The following is a 12,919-nucleotide window of genomic DNA, read 5'->3' as shown; positions in this document are numbered from 1 at the left end:
GGAAATGTACAGGGTTAGACGTAAGGTTGGGAAGGGGAAGAAGGCAAGAACGAAGTTATGGAAGCGCCTGGGGCCGCGCTGCCCTGAGAATAGGGGATGCTCGTAGAGGGAAGTGCTTCCTTTCTCATAATGCATGAAACGAAGCCCTGATGCCTTGAGCGTTGCATTGTCGGCGTTCTCGCGTAACAGCATCCTTCGTCCTGAAATCATCGCTGCTGGTGCAAAAGAATGCAGTGTTCGATCCTTGACGTCTCTTTGGAGGCCCTGGAGTCTTTTACCCTATGCTATCGAAAATAATTTCACTTCGTGTTAAGTGACTCGAAGTCGCTAGGTCAATTTGTAACTTAATACGAAGTGAAAATCTCAGATGTTAATAATATTTTGTATGTACGTACTACATAGCGTTACGAGAAAGTAATTGGATCGATGAAATTAAAAATAATCGTGAAGCAAGATATTATTTCTTTTCTTCACTTTTTTTTGGAACGGGGTTAATTTTTTTTATAATTTGTGATCATTTAAGAGCTTAGGTATCGTGGAATATTTTTGTGGATATATAAAATTGATTGGAAGTTTTAATTTTTTAATGTTGGAATAAGAAGGAAGTTATCTGGAGCCAAACTGGAAAAGTGATAGTACTAGAGAATCTTACTAGAAGACTTGATTATAATTTCTTTTTTAACATATAAAACTTGTTAAGTGTAACATATTACATATTGTATAAATTGTTGCATGTGATATCTTTTTTTACTTCAATCGTTTTCATATCTCAGAAGTGTCATACTACTTCAATTAACAATAAATCTACATGAAAATATTTCAAAATGTCATGCGTTATGTTTATTATTTAAAATTCTCAAAAAATTTCTTAAACATTACAATCATCGTTTCTAATGAAAATATCATCTTGAAAGGGGGATTATTAGTTTTACCTGTTTCGTTTTCGATCGAACATTTGCATTTACGAACAATCGACAGCCACCTAAGTGCGCAATTTCAATATCGCTTGAAATTTTTATTTCCTCCGTTAGTGCAAAAGCTTCATAAAGTTCTCCTCAATCTTATTCGCCGTTGGGATATTTCGAAGCAGGTTTTGATGATTCGTTCAAACCATTTCAAGAGAGGGTTATTAAATGGCAAATGGTCGCATTAAGAGAAGAGAGGGTAGTCGAGATATCTCAAGGCGCATGTAAAAATGGAACGGCGAAAGTGGAAGGAAATGCATCCTTCCTCATAATGCATGAACCAGGACTAGCTCCATCAGCGCTTTGCATCCACCGCGTGTCTGTGGCGTATCTCTCGCAAACGACGTTCCTTGTCTTCATGTTATTGCTCGTCCCTGAAGAGAATACCTGGCCCAGGTACACGACGACCAGGCGAAGATATTAAAGGAATACTTATGAGGAAATTGAAACGTTTCGAGACTAATGGTATTTCGCGAGAATTAATTTATTTCGATGCGAATCTAAGGACAGTTAGGGGCTGCTGAGTTTGAATCTTATTCTATAAATCTGCGTTTTGTATTTTGAAAAATAGTATTATCTATTTCTGTGAAGCAAAATTCTTCGCTGTCATGCTCCTTATTTCTTAATTTATTTATTTTAATACTGAGCTTTCTTTTAATTTATTTCACAGTTATATTTGACAAAACTGCAATAAGGCGGTTAACACAGAAACAGGTTTCAAAAAGGCGCTTCTCTTTTCGTACAGACTTGTGCTTGCACTAATTCACGAGCTTATAACGAGTAAATGTACTACACAGAAATTACTAATAGGCATGTGCTAATATATCCCTTAGAAAAATCAGAAAATCTTCTCTCAAGTTCTACTTAGAACTACGTGCAAGTATCACAATGAAACTTTAGGTCCATTAATTAAAGCAATTAAACGTAGATTTGGGATAAGCAAAATCTAGATCCAAGATAAGTCACTGGCTCTTTCTCCGAGGCACGAGCACCTGTTTCCATTGAAAATCGCCCGGGCCCGGTGAATGAAATCGGCGCGCGTGCAACGAGTGCCGCGGCGCAGCTTTGCATTTCAGCAGCGTAGACACGAGGCCTTGCCCTCTTTAAGGCAATTAATGACTCAATCGGGATCAGGCTGATTGAGCCTTTATAAGGGCCTGGGTACGCGTGGCCGGACTTCGCAATGCGCAGAATGCACTTGCCTGGCCGCATTTATTAACGCGTTGGCATGAACCCAATTAAGGACGAACGAGCGAGGAAGCCGAGGATACCTCGTCGTGTGTATCGCGTCTTTCCAACGATACGCGATTCTCGTTTCCTTGGGACTGTATGTGCGGTCACGAACTCCTATCTAGCGACTCACTTTATTGGTAACACTGCAGATTTTTCTACACTTCCTGTTGGAATTAATGAGTCAGCTGGCGATGGTACACTTTGATTGTCGATGGTAAGCTAGAGGCTAGTCGGCGATAAGTTTTAGGGAAAATGTTTAATACTGATGGATTTAGGTGAGAGGAGGTGAATTTAGACTTTGTTGCAGTACTCTCTCAATGTAGGCTCTTTTAACTAGAGTCTAAGCTATAGTAGGTATTGATTTCTGAAGTCAACTCTTGTGTGACTGGCTTGCTCATTCTTGTCTCATTTATCTCAAATTATGGGAGTAATAGTATCTCGAAGTGAAACTCATCTCCTCAAATTTAATTCAAGATATAATAAATATTTCAGCAAGTGTAAAACTAGCAAATATTGTACAGTACTCTCTTAAAAATATAAGCTCACGACTTAGAATCAATGACGAGCTCACATGCTATAAGTAATTCTTTTCTAAGATCAGTTTTCGTATCAGTGACTCGAGTTTAAATTTTCTAAGGAGAGGATCATGTAGAGTGCAAGAATAGTTTCAATGAAATGTAAATGTACTGTGAAACTTCTATCGATAGAACTCAGTACATAAGTACTAGGTAAAACACAATTTGAGAAATTGTATGTATAGTCTATTACTCGATTTATTACTTGTTATATAGTCCCTTTTACTCAGAATTAATATTACTTGGTGTCAAAACAGTTACAATAAAATCAAAATAAGATTACTCCATTAATAATCTACCGAAAATAAGACAATTATTTGTCAGACTTGACACACGTATTAAGTTAGTTAACCAAGGCCTCACAAATGAGAACAACTAGCAACAATCTTCTTCACTCAACCCTGAGCTAAAACTCAGTCACTTCCTTCAACAGTGCCACAACTCCATAAGCTTGATTTTCGAAATAAAGGACGTCAGTATAAAGCATATTTCAGTAAACACAAAGTATATTTTTCAAGCTGCATTACTTCCATGCCAAGTGTGCAGTATGTTCCCAACTTGTAGGCACAAACTTCTGCCTAAGGTTCAAATCCTTTGGTCGCTTTCATCAGTCTATTCGAGTTTAGTACACCAAGGTTCGAGCCCAGGGCCACAAATCATCGATGCTCCACGTCTGCGTGTCTTTCTCAGCCACTCAGACAGAAGGTTCATCGGTGACGCGATGCAACGACACGCATTAAACAGACACGAGCTGTCTTGCGCGTGGTCAGAGACAAGTGACGTTAATGCGCAATAAATTAGCGGCCTCCCACACGCGGCCCGCGAGCAACACGGTTCGCGGCTCGCGTTAGCCGCGTGTTCGCAGGCCGTCTTAGTTTCATGGAAAAGTCATGGAGACGTTGCGTTCGCCCCGCGGTCGACGCACCCTTTATTGTCGTTGTCTCGTGTCTAGGAAACTTTCTGGCCCTCGATGGATGAATGTCTGCGGACCCACTGGGCTTGGAGAGCTTCGTCGGTCAGGCGAATGATTGATGGGAGCCTAATGATGGATTCGAGTTTAGCCACTGTGTGTGGCAGTTTTGGGGGAAATTGGTGAGAGCATTGAGAGTTTCCGTGTTACGCTGCGCAGGTTTAGGGAAACAGAGGAAGTACTCTTCTTTAATCTGAATCTTGTGGTTACAGATATCTGTTCATTATAACTTGAAGGCCTCTAATTACTTTGTTCATGTGAATTGAACATTTTGTAGGTGTTTCCATAATCGATAAATATCTTTCTTCTTTTTTAAATCGAATTATGTGTTATTGTCAGGACAGGTGACATAATGGTAAATTTCTGTTTATTGATTTCGGTTTATTCTATGTTGGAAATCGAAGTCAGATGTCAGTAGTCTAAAAAATTCGTTTACGTCACTAGATGTATGTGCTATGTGTATGAGTGGAAGGAAGATCATAGTATAAGTGGAGGTTGTGTGAGTGTTTATGAAGTATATGGCGAAGAAGCTGCAAATAAGAGAAAATGTCAACGATGGTTCATTCGTTTTTGTTCTGAAGATTATTTCACTTGAAGGCTTACCACGATTCAAGCAACTGTCTTATGATGAGAACGAATAATTGGCTGTGATTCAATCAAATAGACATCAAATTACAAGGGAAATTGCACTAACAGATGTTTATTGGACAACTATTTAAAAAAGAGAGTTGACGAAGAATTAAGAATCACACGATTCATTTTCGTAAAGCGAAAAAACTTGTTTCATCATGATAATTTTAAGCTTCGAGCAGGTGGCATTATCACGCTATCCATTTTCGTCTGACATCGCTTCAGTAGCTTTTCATGTATTTAGATTACAGAATTTTTAGATTATGGAAAGACAGAATCAATAAGAATACTAAAAAATGTTATTTCTGTTCAAAATACCTTAAAGAATTGAGTCGACTGATTGACTTAATCGAATGACTTAATACACTTCGATTCTTGGGTTCAGGTGTATAAAATGCTAAGAACTACAAGCTAGGATTAAATATCTCAAAATGTGATTCTTGAATTGGCATTGTTCTTCAATTCACGGATTCAATCGATTTAAATCGATTTAAAATGAGCTACTTTTGTGTCAGATTATGTGCCAGTTTCTTGGGGTGTAAGTTCTCGTGGATTGATCCGTTGCAATTGATGAGATCGAAGGAAAAAGTGAAATTGGGAACTACGTCGAGCATAATTTCCGTGAGAGGATCGATTGGATATCCCTAAATCACGCAGGGAGGCTGAATAAAGCCATCGGAGTAGGTGGGAGCCAGGCTTTCAGACGCGGCTCGTAAACCGGTATAAGCGTTCCAGCCCCGTGGACAACGATGGACCGTGACACTACGGATTTATCGTGCCGTCATTTCCGTGTAAACAGCCCTAACACGATGCAACGTTAACGGGCCTCTTGTCTGAATTCAGAGGTCACGAATCTTTCAATCCTTCAGTGCCCATGCGTGGCCCGAGATAGCAAAGTTCGAGCGTCGCTGATGTATAGGCTGTCTCAAAATGATGCTTTAAATTGCGCAGTGTGAAGCTTATTCACTGACGTTGCAGAACTGTGGGAAGGCTAGGGCGATAAGCAATTGGTTTTGGTAGGAACTGACGGTAATCTTCAGCGAAGTGTAACAGTAAACGATCGCCAACTGTCGAATATGTGAAATATGCTAACAAATTGCTTTAACGAATATTTTAAGTGAAAAGTCTTCTTTTAAGAGTAATCTAAGTGTCTATCTTGTTCCTATTTAGAAAATCTAGAAATAAGAAAATGGAGACTTTTTGTAGATATGAATGAAATTATTGTCGTGGGATGAGTGGTAAGGTAGCATCTTCAAATATTTTAAACTTCTCTAGTCTCAGTAGTCTATTGACAATTAGTCAGATTGACGTTTTCTTGAGTTTAGGTTTTACATAACATACCCTTACAAGTAGATATCAGTTTCTAACAATATTGTTAGTATGATATACTTAGTTTTGATTTAAAAAATCACTATTTCTACAAGGGATTATAGTCTACCAGTTATCTTAAGATTTCATACCTACAAATTTAAAATAAAAGATGAAATTCTACATGACCATATATCGAGTAGGTATTTATGTGTACAAGAATCTTCACTTTTCTGTTTTCTAAATAATTTATATTCACATAAAAAGACAAACTAATCAAAAACGCAGGTCAACTACCACAGTTTTTGCATAAGACCATAAATATTTTAATCATATCCCAAGCACGTATCAGTACCATTTAAATATCAATTACATATAATTCCCAAAAATGTTCGCTGACCAAGCAAACAAGCAATTTTCGCACGAAACTCCAGAATTTGAATCACCCCCAAAGTCTCGCCTCAGGCCTTTCAGAAACCTCTTCCACCAGGAAGAAAGCCGTGGCTGGTTTTTCGTCAGATCGCGAGGAGGCATCAGGCGCTGGTTGTTACAAACGTGTACAGCTTTTTCGCGGGGCAAGAACAAATGGACCTCGCGTAACGCTTTCCGAACGAGTGTAACTATTAACGTTTGGCGTTCTTCCAGTTACAAAAGATGGGTCGAGTGACGAGATAATTCATCTCTCTCCGCCACGGATAGCTGTCCACTTTGCGACCTGGTGCATCGAACGGGTGCTCTTTTTCTCGTTTCGAGCGGAATAAATAACAATCCCGCGCGCGAACCGCCGCGAAGGGAGCTGGCGAGTCAGAGGATCGCGGAGAGGAACGGTAAAGAGCAACGAAACCGGGAGTAAACGACACGAAAGGGGGTAAATGATCGACGTTGGACCCGCGAGTTTTCTTTTTTTCGCCTTTAGTAGACGGGCAAACCGGTTCCTCGAGTTCGTGTAACATCCTCGAGGCCGGTAATCCCACGGCAATTTGGCTGGGACAGATGTGTCATCGTTTTCTGATGTTCCGTTGTTACGACGGTGGACCGTCGCGTGCATTGCCCGGTGAAAAATATTTTGAGGCATTCGCGTGGTTAATGTGACTACAATAAGCGAGTAACAGTTACATAACTCACACAGGTCGTGATCTTCCAAAAACGAGATATTATCCTTATTCAGTATAATAACTGGTTTCTTACTAATAGTTCAGGAATGGCAGAATTTGGAGTTGTCATTGTTACAGTAAATGAATGATATTTAGGTTGACCCTTTTAGCGCCAACCCTTTAACTACAAGTGTAGTGAAAATTACCTAGTATTCATGCAGCAAGAAACAATTTTGTAGTTGCTACAAATTTTGTTCTTGGTGAGCGAAATTTTGTCCACACATTGATAAATCCTTTCATGGTATGGACACTAACCAAATGAAGATTGTACTTGTTTCTATATATTTAATAGAAGGAAAAGTTAGAAGTTAGAAGAGTTCTAAAGTAAAGAGGATTTCCCGTGCCATTTTCAACATTGTATCCTACTAATGATAGATCGGTACCTTGACACTAAAAGGGTTAAGCTTCTGACCTTGGATGAAGGCTCGTAGACGGACCTAATTCATAAGCACTTAGTGGGAGCACTGGGATTGGAAACTAGAGAAGAGATCAAAATGAATTTTAAACCTACAAGTATAGAGTGTCTTTTTGCTTGTAACGAGTTCATAGAGGGGCAAGTTTTCGATGTCAGTGTATTTGACGCTAGCTCATTTTTGTTATGGTAAAAAGGTGAGTGAGAATGAATGAATCTAGACGATCAGTGCATCTGCGACTGTCGTGGAGCTGACATGGGTTGGACGTGTGTTAGTCTTGTGACTAAACGATCTGACAAGTCTTGCAACCTATCCTCGTATGTGTGAGCACCTTAAATGAAATCACACTAAGAATGGAATGAAAAACAAAGAAATCATACGTCATCGTTCTTCATTACCCATTAGCAAATTGTATACAATATTGTCAATAATCAGCTGCAAATATGCGAAGAATAAGCAGTAGAATTTCAATTCGAACTCTGAATTACTGATCTACCTATATGTACGCGCAATCTTTCTTATTCAGTTCTTGTTGAGCTACTAATAGTCTCTATTATTCGATACATTAACTATAGTAGTAGAGTAGTAACGAGAGTAAGACTGAAACCATGATTATTCGAGAATCTAACAAAATTTAGGAAATTCGACATCGAAGAGATACTTTGGATTCGAATCAGAGTTTAGATTATTTCTATGCTAGGATTGTAACCCATGTCATTGTAAATTATATCTATGCAACAGTTTAAATACTTTTAAACATCTAAAATATCAAATACGAAAACATTATTGCATACAATATCGTTAGTAATATTGTATGTGTATACATTTTAGTTACTCCTATTGCCAATATTTAAATACAACCTACCAAGAATACATCGAATATTGTACTCTTAATATTTATGAGTCATAACATCATAGCATACCATAAAGAGCGTCTGTATCCTTTTGCCATGTGAAATAGTCCAAATTTAAATTATCTTTACCAAACATTTGTAGTTAACCATCACAACAAAATTTTACATCAATATTATTAGGAATATGTAGATCCTACTCGCTAACAGAAAATTAAACTAGGTTGGGATACCATAAAATGCAACTCCTACGCGTTTTTAAACCTCGATAGAAGTCACAGTAAAATTTACAGTCGAAATTCTTATTGGTAGAATCACGACGCGAAAGATCTCTATCTATAGAACAGAGGACAGTTCCACTTGACAAGTTTTCCATTCGTAACAGGAATGGAGAGGCTAAATAAGTCAGGTAACAGAAACTAATTGAAATTGCACCAAAATTCCCAGCAATCAAAGTGCACCCAAGATTTGTAAAGATCCATAGCCATCGACCGCCGTTTCGCGTCTTTTATTCGAACTTTTGTCCACGTTAATCTCGTCCCTACTATCTCGCGTTAAGTATCATTCTCTCGGCGCGCCTTTTGGACTCTCTTTACCAGAAAGCGTGCATTGCTAATTGATACTCGCAATCGTTCGAGGTTCAGGGGTCAAACGGAACAAACCAACGAAGCAACTGCGAAGTTGGTCAGATTTCGTGTGTTTTTACATTCTTTTTAGACTCTGTGTAAATAATGGCGCAACTGCTAGCATCTCTGGCTTGCGAAAACGACCAAAACCATCAGATTTGGTACTGTAATGGCGAAAATTCCGAGGCTCTCGGCTAGAAATGATTCGAAGAGTCCCTCATGCTTAAATGTATCTCTTATTTAGCAGCAAATCAAGGAATAATCAGACTTTGGATTAACATATTCAACATTGGTGTATTTTGCCAAGATTGTCCTCAGTGACAAAAAACAGTCTTCTAGGTCTAAAAAATGGATCAAATGTTATGCCCTCAGTTGATGGGAAGAGCTATTTCCTGAGCCACTCGGTAGGTCATTGGTCTCGAATACGTTAATTGTAGATCTCCAACTCAAAGGAGGTTCTAACCCAAAACCTCCTTGTTTGGAGCACTTTCACTTCCTTCTCGATCTGAAAATGATTGGATCGAAGCCTCGGGCTGCCTGTCCACCTGTAAAGGTCTCGTTTTCTCGAATCCCACGAAATTTCTCGTATCAAGGTGTCCGAGTCACGGGAGCAGATGATAAATAGCTTCGGATTCGACGCAGCGTCTCGTTGCTCGCCTCGAAACGTCGCGTCGTCCTTGCGTCACCCTGACGAAACGACTAATAATAAATCGTCGAGGAGAGAGGTGAGAAGGGAGGAAAAAAAAGGCAAGAAAGAAAAGAGTCGAACAGGCGTCCTTTATTCCGCGTCACCCGATTTCCAAAGGTGTCGCGTGTGTATCACGGTGAAAGCAGCGTTCCTAATACAAAACGAACCGCGAACGTTGTTCGTTCCGTATCGATGGCGAAATGAGAATCTTTTCTTTTCTATTCTCGACGCGGCGGCGTTTCGCCTGGCCTAGCGATTTCGTCATACGGATAGGCAAGCAAAGAGAGCGAGAAAGAGGCAGGGAACGGTGAAACGCCACATGCCAGCTTCGTCAGGACAGGCGACGGTGTTTCGCGCGAGCAAATAACAAATGGGAATGAAAAGGTTGGACACCTTGTGGTACCTGTGAATTGGTCGAGTCTTTAAGGTGGCCTCGAGGAAAGGAGAAACTGTGATGGGACCTCGGTTATGTGAATGAAAAGATGAGACTTGTGACAGCGCTTGTAGAGGTCTTTGTACTATTAGCGATATATTGTGAGAGGAGTAAGAAGCGAGGATTTTTGTATGGTGCTTTAGAACGCTTTGTCTAATTTTGTTACGTGTGTGCATGATGTTTAGGATGTGTTGCTTCGTTTGTAAATTAGAAAATCCTTCCAGGCTTTTTATTGAGGCGGGTTTCAAGAAGAAGACATAATAGTGCGTAGTTTGTCATTATTTCTCGTTAGTTAATAGATTGAAATAAAAATAAGCAAAATACAGGGTGAAAAGTGTTTGTAAATAGATGATACTTTTTCTGGTGTAGTAGTTTAGAGGGAGTGGTTCACAGGTGGTTCAGAATTAGGGAGCAATTAGTAGGTGGCAAAGGATGAGGCAAAAAATATTTTTGTTTAATGAAGGTATCTTCAGTTGAACTTGAATGTTTAATTAAGTATAATGGTTTAACCTTTAATTGCTTAATTACTCCCGTGTCTGTATAAAATGTTATATATAATTGTGGTTAATTGTTTTTATCTATACAAATTTAAATAATACCCATTTGATGGTTCTTAAAATTTATGAGATCATAAAAAACTTCACTTTAATTGTCTGAGAATTAAATATAAAACATCGAGTAAAAACTGACTAGGTATTGGCTCAGGTGTTGGAATGTCCGTCAATAATTCTATTGATACTGGAAAATAAGAACTACTTATTTCCAATTTCCAATTATTCTATTTTATGACCTTATCACTGTAACAGCTTTTGAATATCAACTGATAAGATCAATGTTTTTATAGGACATGGTGCATCATCGATTGCATAGGGTAGATAATATGGGACTTTCACGGTGTGTTGTCGAAAATATTTCATTGGAGAAACTTATTGCACCATCCATAGAATTTGCATAGCGTGCACAATTTTTATGGCAACATGATTGATAGAGATATTAATACTAAAATTATCATTTTGACATGAAGTCGACACTTTTATAATAAATACGTATTAGAACACTCTTTTCCTAATACTAATATCGTATAGAAACGACACGTTAAATATTCAACTGATGCAAGACATATTTTTGGTTGTTTAATCCAGGCAGAATGAAATTCCAGTGTCCTGGCTCGTATCGCAATGCAAATTCTTTTCCTACTATCTCGAATTCAATTCACCATTTTTAGTGCTAGTAATTCTGGCTTCTCTGACACAGCTACAATATTTATTGGCTGTAAGCTAGCTCGGTTCAAGCAACAAGTTCACAAAGGAAAAACATATTTATGAGGCCAATTTATATATTCAAAGACCTTCTAGCTCAGGACTTCAGACAATCGACTTTTGAATACCTATATTTTAATAAAAAATTGACGAATGTATTTTTTTCAAAACCATGATTTTTACAGGAAAAAAAGGACCTAAATGTCATCGTTTTCTGACTATCCAAACTAGAAATCCCTTAACCCTTTTTATCTCAACGTAAAGTCCCAGAATTCCTACGAACTCTAAGAATGGGTATTAAGAAATTTGAAACAAATGTCTACATAAAACTTGAATAGAGGAATCAAAAATTTGTAAATTTAAGTTCCATCGTATTAAGAAAATTAGTACAGCTACAATTAATTACATCAAAAGCTAATGTCCCCTTTCTCCATCGAAAACCGAAAGCAAATTCAAGAATAATTCCCCAAACTACGGAAGGTAGCAACGTGTTCGTAGCGAGAATAGCTTATTCCCAGCGCGTTGTGGATCCATTTCGATACTCATAGAGGTTATTATAGTTTCAAGGCTGGAAGGGGCGTCTTATTTGCAAGTCTCGCAACAGAATCGGCGCAATAGCGGATTTTCCGCGAGCATCGACAAGGCGGGAAGGCAGGGCGATAGGACTGCTTCCCGAACGTTGCTCGCGATTTCGTCACAGAGAGGCACACCGTTCACTTTTCCAGCAATGGCCAGTGGCCGAGTTCGCAACGAACTCGGCGCGGCGCGCGTTGGTTATTGCTCTTTTATGGCTGGCACACATTGGCCACTCGATGCTGTTTTCTCCGATCCGCTTGGCGAGCTGGATCGCTTTCTGTTCCCACGACTGAACTTCGCCGAGTCCCTCTTAACCGAGACAACCCGCGGAACAGCAGAAGTTAGGAAGTTGGGCACGCGAGGACCGCGAGTCGCTGGAGACCTGAGGATCCTCGTGGTGGGACATTGATCTCTGATTCCCTCCGACCTGGCCAGCCGCGACAGGGGACGCGTGTCAGGAGGATCGGAGCGGAGCAGGGACCGCCGAGGAAGAGGTATTGCCGATAAAGTATCGCGGGTAGCGATAAATCGCCGAAGCGACAGCGCGATTACTGCTGCGCCAGCAACGAAAGTATAAAAGGGACCCGTGGCAGCCGCTGACTCGGCTGTTACTTCGTTCTAGAACAGCTCCTGCGTCGAAGCGAGACAACTTTGGGCTCCAGAAGAGAGCACGCAACTTGAGGGAACGTTTTTTGTATGGATGGGGTCGAGAAATTTTGGGATTGATTGGTCTGGAATTTTGTTGCTGTGAAATTGTTATTTCTGTTATTTCGCGAAATTATTGATGGGTATGATTCAGTATATGGTAGTGGCCTGAGAAATTGTATCACGTTTGAGTTATCTGTTTTACCTGAAGATTTGATTTGATAGAGCAAGTTAGTTTAGTTATCATCTTTGCTGTATAGTTTACACTGTATATTGAAGGTGTAATTTGATTGGCTAGAAATGTACTTGCTGCACTACCTAACATTCTACGCTGTTTATCAGTAAGAATACAGGCAATTAGATTGAATTGAACTAATAAGCACCGACGAAGTACACCGAAAGGAGTAAAACAAGAAAAAGGGAGAAATTATTGGTAGCAAATGAGTATCACGTTTGTTCTTTTACTTTTCACTTACCAAATTTCGCTTACCAAAAATTGGTATGTGATATTAAATTTGTTGTCGGTAGCATAACTCTCACATTATAACTTCTGTAACATAACAGAGTATGATGACTGCAATTCCATTATAAAA

General features: G+C 39.3%; 1 protein-coding gene across 3 annotated transcripts in view; it reads left to right on the top strand.

Annotated features, from left to right (window-relative positions):
- The window catches only part of Chi (LIM domain-binding protein 2 Chi), a 102,747-nt gene that overhangs the window by 37,459 nt on the left and 52,369 nt on the right, over positions 1-12,919 (top strand). The window lies entirely within an intron of this gene.

Source organism: Calliopsis andreniformis, chromosome 3, assembly GCF_051401765.1.
Source record: "Calliopsis andreniformis isolate RMS-2024a chromosome 3, iyCalAndr_principal, whole genome shotgun sequence".
NCBI lineage: Eukaryota > Metazoa > Arthropoda > Insecta > Hymenoptera > Andrenidae > Calliopsis > Calliopsis andreniformis.
This window is presented reverse-complemented; position numbering and strand designations above follow the sequence as displayed.